Genomic DNA, 10477 nt, shown 5'->3' with positions numbered 1-10477 from the left:
TATTATGATAACCAATAATGTCATACATGAACAAAAATATAATATAAAATGATAACTAATAATGTCATAAATTAACAAACACATAATATATTATGATAACCAATAATGTCATATATGAGCAAATATATCACATATGAACCAATAATGTCATAAGTCTAATAATGTCATGCATCAAATATATGTCATACATCAAATATAAAATGTCATATATACATCAAATGTATATTGAATATGTCCACTGACATAAAATCCAACATATATGTCCACTAATACCTATACATGTGTGTCTATCAACTATATCTTCTTCTTCCCATGAGGGGAAGGAAAAAAATCCCTAGAGTTCTTCAGTTGTCATGTGGAAGGAGATGATGGGGATAATGGGGTCTTCCTCACATGTTTGTTCGTCTTCTTGTTCAGGCTCTTCTCTAACTCGAGTTAATACAAACAAAGTAGATATGAATCAATAATTATTACACATTGAAATCAAATATATGTATACAAAAAATTAATTATTTTCTTACCGCCATCAAATAGTCACTCTATACATCCACCTCAAAGGCTCATGGATGATCGGGTGTAACAAGGCCCTACAACAATTCAATCAATATAATCACTTATAAATAACATTAAAAATTTTGATGCTAAATATTATAAACAACAACTAAAACCAAGAAAATTCTTTCATACCTTAGTCAATGCTCTGAACTAGCCATCACTACAGCAACTCCATGATTGATGGACTGGTGAAGATAAGGAGGAGTCTCAGATGTCAAGAGTTGCATATCATACAATACAAGTTACATGTAACATGAAACATGAAACAAATATAATTAAATGAATTAAATTAACATGAAATAAATGTACCTCTATGAAGCTCGTATCACGCCTAGGCTCAGAGTCCCTAGTTGATTTTGATGGTCCAGTAGAGAATTGATGCACATGCACAATTTCTTTTATCAATTGTTCATATGATTATTTAATAAATATATGTTTTAATTTAAATAATTAAATCGATACATACCTCTAGACTCATTGACGGGATGAAAAATGGGGCCAAGGGATCTCTACTAGGGCTTGCAACACTCTTACCCTAAATTTTGAACAATGTCAATACATGCTAATTAACTAGTCATTCACTATACATATAAAATGTGATCAAATTAGTTTAATATAATTGTAATTTACCTGTGTGTCAATGTCAAATGCCTAACTCAGGAACTGATCGATGACTAGCCCATCATCCATACTATCTCCAGCATGAATATCAAATGTGCATAAGAATCCACATGTTCTGCACATGTGATCATGATGCACAAAAGGCTCCTCCTCAACTAATGGACTTATGCAATGAATGAGGGTCTGCATCAAAGCATTAATAGTCCCTCGAGTGTTGGTCTCTACATGTTCCTTCACAACTGAAGGAATAATCACATGCTCACCTTGTGGCTTGACAATAGGTGCCTTAACTACATTAGGGTCATGACATGCCCCCAGCCTCTCAAATGATGACCCCCCACCTCTACCCTAAGATTCTAATATATCAAAATAATCAGAGATCTCCCCAAGGACAAATTCATAATACAATTTCTTTAAGAAATACATTGGAACCTCATGATTATTGCAAGGAGGGGCATCAAAGACCATCCACTATCTATCTCAAAAGTTATTTCTAATACCATCATGTATGCACCAATGGATGGGGAACCTTTTAGTTGTTTCTCTAATAGTATTTTGTTCACCAAGCTATTTAAACAATGCACAAATGCTACTTTTTGTTTTTGTTTTGTTTTACATCTTGATATGATAATTTGTTTATATAATATCTTCTTTTTTCATCCCTCTTAACATGCCAAATATCCAATTGACCATTAACAGAAGCTACATAGGTCATAATGGACTTGAGGGACGATGTCAATTGTGCTCTCATCGGATTGGTTTATCCATAAGCTTTCAACCTACCAATGAGTGCTTCTAATTCATTTTTCCCTCTTTCTATTTCATTCATAATGTTGTCTTGGGTGCTAGGAGGAGGTCTTCTAATCAGTGCAAGTTGCAAAATTTCTTGCTCTTATTGTGGAGGGTTTTGATTTTCATCTTGTAGAGAGTTTTGATTAGGATCTTGTGGAGGGTTTTTGTTATGATTTTATTGATTCGACTAGGCATTTGGCAGTTGATTATTTACATTTCCTGATAAGAAACCAATTGCAATCTAAATAAATAAATAAATTTAAAGAAAAATTGAAAAAACCTACAAAACAATGTAAAAACTTACAAAACAATGCAAAAGCGTATAAAACAATGCAAAAACAAGAGTAGAAAACATACTACGCAATCCTAATCTTCAGCTTCGGCGATGAGGAGGCATTTTGAGGAGGCAAGTGAAAAAATTTGTTGACTTCTTCAATCCACCTACACACTGTTTGTGAGAAATGGAAAAACCAAATCCAATGGTAAAATGAGCCGCGGGTTTACAGTCCATTTATAAAAATCTTTGCTTTTTAAAAGTGCATATGCATTATGGCTTGCGCCCAAAGCATGTGCACATATGCACTTTGTAAAATAAAATAAAAAATATTAGGTGTCATGTTTTTGGCACCACAACTTGGTGCACATACTCAGTTTCCCTCCAAAATTACAAAAATTCAAAAATTTGGGTTGGGCTATGAATGCTTGAAAGAATTTTGGCCACCACTTTTTAGGTATCCAATCTAGTATCGGATACCTAATTTGAACTTGTGTACCCAATTAGGCTTGGTATTTACCAAACATATTTTGTCAACTCAAGAAATGTGTTTGAGAAAGGTTTCACTACCATTTAGACTCCAAGTAGCCATTTGACAATATTATTTTCATTGAAATTCAATGAAATGAAAAAGTTTTTTTTATAACACTCTCAAGATTCCATCAATATAATTTCTATCAAATTCAGAGTTCGATAAGTATTTATTAGTTAATTTTTAATAAAGATGATTGTAAATTGTTGATTGACATACTAATTGAAAAATAGCTATAACTTTCAAATAGTATAACATTTTTGAAATCCAAAAGTTGTGTCACATTCAATGCTTTGCCTAGTATAAGGGGAAAAAATTAATTAATTTGGTAAATTTTTCAATTAGTTAAGGTGGTTAGACACGAGAGTTTTTTTTTTTTGGAAAAGTTATAGTAAAAAATTCATATTTAATTATTTATTTGGAATAAAAATATGCATCACATCCAGGCATGAGTCTATCTTTTATATCTATAATTATATTTAAAAATATTATCATTTGATTTTGATTAAGGTGGTTAGACATACACCTACTTTTTATTTTTGCCCTGAAATTTTTGTAGTATTGCATTAAAATCTAAACTTTTGACCAATCAAATTTTTTTTCTCCAGATAAGGCATAGCAGTTTAGAAACTAAATTCAATTTCCTATAGATTATTTGCTTACAACTTTTTGATATAAAGTGAAAAACCACTTCAAAATTATGTGTCAAGTTGACATAACCCTGATTTGCTTATTTTTCACTGCCACGTAAGGCCATAGTTTGGTTGACCATGATTCTACACATACCCAGGTTTTGTTGTTATTCTTGCAATTGCTCTTCAAGCTCATTCATATAGTTTTTAATATTTTCAAATTGATTCTTTGAAGAGAGAAACACATTTTATTCTCCCTATTGATATTATTTCTGGTTAGATGGTAACTAGTAACCCAATTCTTCACCCTCTTGTGTTCTCACACATAATAATGTTATATATCATCTTCTACTTTCTTTACGCATCTCTATCATCTTCACCATTTTGTTTATCTTCTTCTTCCTCCTTGATCTTCTCCTCGTCTTAATCATTTTCTTTGGTTTGATCCTCCTCTAGGCCATCCTCTCTATCATTAAACCTAATCTCTTCTTGTTGTTTCCTTCATTAGTGACCTTAGCAATTCTAGCTAATGTTTGGACATCATGACTTATAACATTGTAAATCTTATCATTTCCCTTATTAGGTCAGTCTTCATCATTCTATCTCATTCTCACTATAATTTTAGGCTTTATGCTTTTTAAATCCCTTTAAATTTCCTTGAAGGATGTCACATTAGAAAAATAGTTTTCCTCTTACTAGGGTTTACCTTAAAAGTTAAACATGTAAAAAGGAGGGATATAAGGACCATTTTGGAAGCCACTCTCATGGGTCATGCAATTCTCTCCTATACTAGTATGATTATAGATACAATAGTTGATCTTATTCTCGTATGAAAGCTTGTATAGTAGCCTTTCTTTCAATTTGTATGTTCTTAGGTGAGAGTATTTTTCTTTCTAAGAATTATAAAATGTAACCCATCATTGCCCATTTGAAGGGTCTTAAGGTTGAAGATAAGGTGCTAGGTCCACAATTAGATAACATTTTGAACATTTACGAAATTAGTTTTAAATATTCTAGTTTCTAAGTATTGAGGATTTGCAAACTTTGTAGAATTGTAAATTTCTAGTGAAGTCAAGTTGGATTTGGTGATAAATTGTGAAGACTAATGAAGATGCAAGGTGATTAGTACTATAATATCCTCTTGCACATGATAAAAATATTTTCTCAACTTCTTTAATTTTCTTGTTTATTGAAGAGATAAATTTCTCTTTGTTAATAATTTGGAATTCAATTTTGATTTACACAAGAAACATGATAAGCAAGGTTGAATGAATGTTTAGACTTGTGAACTTTGAAATCCTCTAACTATCATACTATTAATATTTTAAGTTGTGCTTATGAAAAATCTTAGTGTTGCTTTACAATGTATTTGATAATTAATTAAGAAAAATAGTTTAATGGAGTGTTGATTATATCCTTTCATGGATACCTCATCTAATCTTTTGAAGTTACATTAAAATCTTTGTTAGAGTAGGAAACAATTAGACAATCATTTCGGTAAATGAGAAAAATAACTAGTAGGTCCCTTGAATAAACAAACCACATTGAATGCTACATCAAATAATATAGTAGTCACCTATCTTTCTAGACACTAAAAGATGATAAATCTCGAATTTGCTATTTTTTAGGAGAGATGAAGTAACCTTACTTTATCTTTACTACATGTTTTAATTTGACTATCAAAAGATATATATTTGATCAAAAGTTATTTTACAACACAATTGTAACATCTTCCTATAATATTCAAAACTAAAATTAAAAAAACATAATTTCCAATAAAGTCAGTAACACTAATAAACTTCATTAATACTATATATAAAAAACCAAATTACAATATTATAATTTATTTTAAAATACTTAATCACCCTAAAATATTCAGAAACCTATATCATTACAATCTCGCAATGATTTAAATACATGACATGAGTAGGGAGGTCATGTGAGACGTTGGCACCCCATCTTCTGCACCTAAATTTTAGGTGAAACTCAAACATTTGCTTGCTTGCCGACTTCGCTACCCAATAGTGCCAAACACAAAAACCTTTTCATGTTTAGGTGTACACCATCACATACACGCTACGTATCACTCCAAACATTTAATATTCTTGATTTTCCTTTCCTTCTTTTTCTAGAAGCCCTGTTGTCTCTCAGCCAGGAAAGTGTATTCAATATCACTCTATAAATATCCCCCAAACCCATTCAATCTAAACACCCCCTTTAGATCTACAAGTTCTATTTTGTTACAATCAGTTTTTTTTTAAAGTTTTTTTTGGGCTTCCAAGAGTGGTGGAAATGGCAGAAATAAAGGTGGTCACTCTTGCAACAATATTAGCAGTGGTGATGGTGGTGGTGATGATGATGATAAATGTAGTGTCAGTGGAGGTGGCAGAGGCGCCCACTCCATCAATGGTTACAGGCGCAGCTTCTATGACTTATCTTCCTTCAATTCTACCACTTGCTCTTCTCTTTCCAATTATTCATTTCTTGCTTCATTAACTTGTTCATGAAATTTGATGTAGATGGATAGGCAGATCCACTGTTCTGCTTCTAAGCTTAGCTGCCTTTTGTGATGATCTACTTATTTTTAGTAAGACTGTCAAATAAATTGTTCATTTAGAAAATAAGTGAGGCCATGTTCTTGATATTTATAAACTCTACAGTTGATATATTAAGATCTTCTGTAATTTCTTGATTCTGTTATGGATGTAAGATTTACAATGAAGCTGTCTATTCGTGGTGCTGTTCTTCCTGATTTCGTGCAAGGGTTTTTTCGTATTAAATTATAAAATGTTATGGTTTACTGATCATTATAATTAATTGTCACGGCTGTTTTACAATAATATAAGTTATGGATCAAATCGAAACTCTTTATGTTTACAGTATGGAGAATTGAAGTGGCTAAGTTATAATAATACATGAATGTAACTGACTTTTTTTCAATATTATTTCCATTAAAGTTGAAACTCCAATATACATGTGGCATTTAAGCTTTGATATTCGAAGCAAGCAAAATCAAATATCTATATTTTATAGATTCTTGGTATAACGCTGGGTGGCATACTTAATTAGACCTTCACTGTGAAGAGTATCATGTAGAGAGGAAAGTGCAATAATACTCGAGAAGAAACATCAGCTAACTTGAAACCGCTTCATTATAACTCAATACTTTGTAACTGAGATTCAATGGAAGTTATTTGAACTGTGAGATCTTTGAGTTTAGTAACATTCGTCTGAAAAGAAGACCCAATATTGATTGCTTCATCTGATAGAGGATGAAGGGCGAGAAGTGTAGGTAGGAGGTGATAGTCAAGTTGCAGTTGTTTTGTCTGTTTTACTGATGCAGATGCCTTGATTATAAAGAAACAAGCAAGATGTAACTTATCATGTCAATGAATTGATGTGAAGATTTGATGGCTTAACCAAAGATCATCAATTCGCAAAGCTCAAGTAATCCATTTAGCAATAGCAAGATTTAAGGATTCCATTTGAAAGGGTATGTTATATCAAGGTTTTCTAATGGGTCATTTGAGAATAAACAATTGAATCTAAGAGATAAAAAGTTGTGAAAATTAATAAATTTTAAGTTTATATCTTTATTTTTGGCTTTTATGGAATTATTAAGCAAAATTAGTTATGATGAAGGCGTTTTAATAATTTGTTTCAAAAAAAGTATGTGATGACTTATGTATTCTTTAGGATGATGCATAAGATAAATGTGGCACAACTATTCTTATTGGCATCCATGGAGGTCTCATAAATCAACTTAGTGGCTCACTCAATAATATTAAGGAAATTTATTTTTGTCTTTTATAGTATTTTTTTAAAAAAATTGGAATTCATTAGTTACCTTATTCAAAAGTTTGTAATCCTCTATAACACAATAAGAAAAGTTCTAATTTTAGATGAGCAAATTTTTTTATCATGTTTTTATAAGTAATATGCATACCACCAAATAATAATACATTGATATCTTCATTCTTGAATAAGAACATTTTTGAGTTCATTTTTATCCTAATTGTCTTCTTGATCCATTACTGCTTTAGACAATGATACTGTATTTTCTTCAACTCAACTTGAAAGATTTCAGGCCTTGACTAAAATTTAATATTAGTATTATCAAAGAGGAATAAGATAAAATTTATTTAAAAATAATAATTTCAAACCGTTATAGTATATAATTAGCCTTTGTAAAACTTATTGTTATAATTTCCTAAGCCAATGATAAAATCCATATTATCCCTTATTCTTTCTTATTTTGAATGGGAAGAAATATTTAGATTTACCTATCATATGAATAGATGAAAATACAGACCTTTCTCAACCCTCTTTTAAAATTACCTACTTAAAAGGAATTCAAAATGAGAAACAATAATCCTAGAGTGAAGGAGATGATGAAGAAGAGAGTTGCCATAAAACTAGACAAGACAAAGATGCAAAACCAAAAATAAACAATACACAAAACGAGTACCATAGAAGACAAGAGAAAACAAAGAGAAGACCATAGTCATATATCATTATGTATCCTGATAATTTGAGAACTAAAAAGATACCAGATTATCCAGAACACACAATCATAGATAAGAGAGGAAGGAATAGATTACAAAGATAAGGAAACAAACTAATCATCTATAATGAAGGCATGAACCAAGGATGAATAGAAAAGGATAATAAGAAAGAGGAAAAAGAAAAGGAGAGAAAGATCTAAGAAGAAAGCTTAAGAAAAGGATGGGAAAAGAAGGCATGATTAATATCAAGAGGATGTTGTTATGTTTGAGATATTATTAGATTTTCAAAAAAATAATATATTCCCAATATTAAATCAAACAAAGAACCTACACATCGAAGGAGATCAACAGAGATTATAAATGCCACAACCAAACTAAAAAGGGAAGGAATAAACAAAACTGCCATACAAGAACAAGCCATCAAACAAACCGCAAACTTGGAGGAGTCATAGGGGCTATGAAAAGAGGGTCATGAGGGTCATTATAATTAATCTAGTTTATAAATTTCTAATTCCTTATTCAAATTTGCTAGTTTATTAAATATTAATACCTTATTCCTTACTTAATTGAGACTATCAAGAACTAAGTCTGTGTTTAGTACATCTTATTATAAGACTAACACAAGCCTTAAATTCTTTGATAGGCTAAAGCATCATAACATGAATTGCAATAAGAGTTACTAATTTGGATATGATCATCTTATATCAAATTTCTTCCTTGTTAAAGACTTATTCTTGAAAATGACATGAGATTGGAATAATAACATTAAAAGATAAAGATTCTATGTAAATCCTTATGATGAATGTCCTATCTAAATTCAAAGCCAACAAATCTACATCAATGGATATCCATGAGCTAGGTTTCCTCTATATTAGCTAATATATAATTAAAATTATATACTAAAAGAAGAAAATAATACAAAAATAAAGAAAGGAAGGAAACCTAAGTGCTAAAATAGTTAGACACCCTATTAACAAAGATAGCCTATATGGAAGCTATAAATAACCCAACTACCATAGATTAGCAAGGGTGACAACCTTAGATAGTAACCTTGCTTTAAACAAATAAAAATAAAAATTTGAATATCTATTATGTTCACTTTCTCCTTCCTTCTTATATATCAAAGAGCTTAAGTTTTAGACAGAATTCAAACAAAAAACCTAGCTACAAAAAATGATAGATGGGAAGGTGTGGTACTCCAATTATTCTTAGCACATAAAGAAGATCTACATCTACGAGCTCTAGAGAGGAGAACGATTTTTCCTCTAAGTACTTTGGTTTTAGAATTATTAACTCATGAAGGAATACCTCTTAAATCTTACAATAGTAAAGGAACAAACATAATTAAGCCATTGAAAGCATTATAAAGGAAATTTAGCACTAAGAAAGCTGAAGTCTTGAACTAATTATCCCTTTTGTGAATTTTTTTTGCCATAATTAACACTTTTGATTGGCACATTAATATTTGCAATTTCATTCAAATTGTTGAAACTATAAGACAAATATTTACAAGAATATAAGTGTCAGGGAAAATAGGAATGGTTATTCAAAGGAACCTACAAATATGAATTTATAATTTGTTATTACATGAAGATCATAATGATTTATTACCACCTTCTTAAACATAACATTTACACATGATTGATGGAGAAAAGGCCCTTTCCTCATCCTGATAGTAATGAGGCATATTGATATTAGATTCTAGCATGTCTAAATTAAGGGATATTCTATTTTCCCAAACACCCACTTGATCTACCACTACACATCTATCTATGCAATCAAGAAGGAATGAGACTCTAACATGGGGTAACTACACAAAGTTTTGATACCAAAAGGGGGTATAAGATGCAACTTTTTATATGAAATCAGTAATTTATGGACTTTGACAAGGATTTGAAGATAGTTACACTCAAAATTTCAAGATATGACTAAAACAAAAGTTGTAGTACTTTGAATCTAGTTTCTAAACTACTCTTTTATTTTTTAAATGGCAAAGTATAAGGCCCTCAAAAAAGGGGGCCACAAAAAGTGGTACTTCTTTGTTAGTAAAAACATGACATAGTGTGAAGTGTGGTCTCCCAAAAATTCTAATTTTCTTTTGGAAATTATTTGATCATTATGGTCAAAATTTAGCTAAAACCATGTAATTTATCCCATATTTTCTGGGTAATTTTTGAATGTATATTATTTTTTATGAATTTTTTAAGTGGACACATCAAAAAAATGTGAAATATATGTATGCTCCCCCTAAAGATCATTGAGAACTAATCAAAAACCAAAACTTCTTTTTTGAAAAGTGTGTATAATGGATTCTAGTCTCCAAAAAACTTACTTGTTGCAAAATTGGATGACCAAGCTAAAATCTAACCCCCAAATACTGTAGGTTGGTTTTTGAGAGAAAATGAATATACATCCAAAATAAATTATAGTTTAAAAGCATAAAATAATCTAAATTAAAAAATAAATTATATGGTTATATAGCTAAAATAAAGATCTACAATATCATGTAACCTAATTTTATCAATATTAACCATGATGAAACCTAATGGAGAGAACACAAGAAAAA

This window comes from Cupressus sempervirens, chromosome 1, assembly GCF_028749045.1.
Source record: "Cupressus sempervirens isolate cs-2001-9-10 chromosome 1, ASM2874904v1, whole genome shotgun sequence".
Taxonomy (NCBI): Eukaryota; Viridiplantae; Streptophyta; class Pinopsida; order Cupressales; family Cupressaceae; genus Cupressus; species Cupressus sempervirens.
Note: the sequence above shows the minus strand (reverse complement) of the source record.